This window comes from Colobus angolensis, unplaced genomic scaffold (genome assembly GCF_000951035.1).
Source record: "Colobus angolensis palliatus isolate OR3802 unplaced genomic scaffold, Cang.pa_1.0 Scaffold624, whole genome shotgun sequence".
Classification (NCBI taxonomy): domain Eukaryota; kingdom Metazoa; phylum Chordata; class Mammalia; order Primates; family Cercopithecidae; genus Colobus; species Colobus angolensis.
In genome coordinates, this window is record NW_012119866.1 from 353491 (window position 1) to 355912 (window position 2422).

Genomic DNA, 2422 nt, shown 5'->3' on the forward strand with positions numbered 1-2422 from the left:
TGGAATTCAAACCCAAGAAGATTTAGTTAACAGCTAAACACCCTAATCAATTGGCTTCAATCTACTTCTCCCGCCATTGGGAGGAAAAGAGGAGAGACGCCCCTTTCTCCTTTGAATTTGCAATTCAACATGAGAAATCCCCTCAGGGCTGCTAAAAAGAGGCCTTTAGATTTACAGTCTAATGCTTACTCAGCTATTTTACCTTTTTTCCCCCTTGTGTTCATCAATTGTTGATTGTTTTCAACTAACCACAAAGACATAGGAACTCTATACCTGCTATTCGGCACATGGGAAGGGATAGTAGGCACTGCCTTAAACCTCCTAATTCAAGCAGAATTAGGCCAATCAGGAACTCCGCTAGGGGATGATCAGATCTACAATGTTATTGTTACCACCCACATATTCATCATGATCCTCTTTCTGGTAATACCAGTCATAATTGGGGGATTCAGCAGCTGATTAGTCCCTTTGATAACTGGTGCACCGACATGGCATTCCCCAGAATAAATAGCATGAGTTTCTGACTTCTTCCCCCATCTCTTCTACTTCCACTTGCATCCTCAATAGCAGAAGCTGGCGCTGGAACCAGCTGAACAGTTTATCCCCCTTTAGCAGGAAATCTAGCACATGTAGGAGTCTCTGGATCTGACCATCTTCTATCTCCACTTGGCAGGTGTTTCTTCTATCTTAGGGGCCATTAACTTTATTACCACAATGACTCTTTTTTCACTAGGAAAGTATACATTTACATAATTAATTATATAGCTACATTAGTGTTAAGCTATCACTATCGTTTTTGACATCAAAACATCAAATAAGTATATATCATGAACAGTGTGGCAAAAAAGGAAACAGAGATAGAGGGAAATGGAAAAGAAGAGTAAGACACGTGAAGAAGACAAATATTTGTTTCTAAAAGTAAGTGTTTTTGAGGGACAACTGGCAAATGTCACAAGTTCTTCTACAGTCTTTGCAATGTTTAGATATTCAGGTATTATAGAGATATATTAAATAATGTGTGTTCTTATATCAATAATTTCATCCATACTTTGAAAATATTAGAGTTCAAGAATGTATTCATTTTCTATTACGCCCTATATTCAAAACCTGTGTCTTATACACATTCCATGTTCATCTTTTTCCATTTTCTTCTAGATATTGTAAACTACTATATACTACTGGATACTCTATTCGTAGCTATTTTTCAAAAGAACAAGCTGTTAAATTTATTATTTTTTGATTAGTTTGCCTTTTACTAATGATTCATACCTTTCTTTTATTCACTACCTCTTTCCTCTTCTGTTAGGTTTATTCTGTTGCTCTTTTATTATTACTAGTTTTGTTTTTTATTATGATTTTCTTGTATCATGTAATTTGCTATCCACTCTAATAAGATCTGCATTTAAGGCTATGATCTTCCTAAGAATGCAACTGAGGCTTGTTCAATAGGCTCCTGGAAATAGTCTGAAAACTATCTTTTAATGTAAATAGTCTAATGAAATGGTTCAGCAGTGTAGAGTAAAAACATCTAGGTAATTTCCTCCATAAACATGGAGTGTTTCCTTTAAATTCAGAAGCTCTTCTAATTAACAGTTGGCAATTTAGAAAATATGGTAAAATATGCTGACTACTCAGGAATTAGTCAGCTATGGACTTTAAACTTTATTTTTATTTATTTTTTTATTACACTTTAAGTTCTAGGGTACATGTGCAAAATGTGCAGGTTTGTTACGCAGGTACACATGTGCCATGTTGGTGTGCTGCACCCATTAACTCGTCATTGACATTAGGTATATCTCATAATGCTATACCTCCCCCCTACCCCCTCCCCACAATAGGACCCAGTGTGTGATGTTCTCCTTCCTGTGTCCAAGTGATTTCATTGTTCAATTCCCACCTATGAGTGAGAACATGTGGTATTTGGTTTTCTCTTCTTGTGACAGTTTGCTGAGAATGATGGTTTCCAGCTGCATCCACGTCCCTACAAAGGACACAAACTCATCCTTTTTTATGGTTGCATAGTATTCCATGGTGTATGTGTGCCATATTTTCTTAATCCAGTCTGTCATTGATGGACATTTGGGTTGATTCCAAGTCTTTGCTATTGTGAATACTGCTGAAATAAACATATGTGTGCATGTGTCTTTATAGCAGCATGATTTATAATCCTTTGGATATATACCCAGTAATGGGATGGCTGAGTCAAATGGTATTTCTAGTTCTAGATCCTTGAGAAATCGCCACACAGTTTTCCACAATGGTTGAACTAGTTTACAGTCCCAACAACAGTGTAAAAGTGTTCATCTTTCTCCATATCCTCTACAGCACCTGTTGTTTCCTGATTTTTTTAATGATTGCCATTCTAACTGGTGTGAGATGGTATCTCATTGTGGTTTTGATTTGCATTTCTCTGATGGCCAGT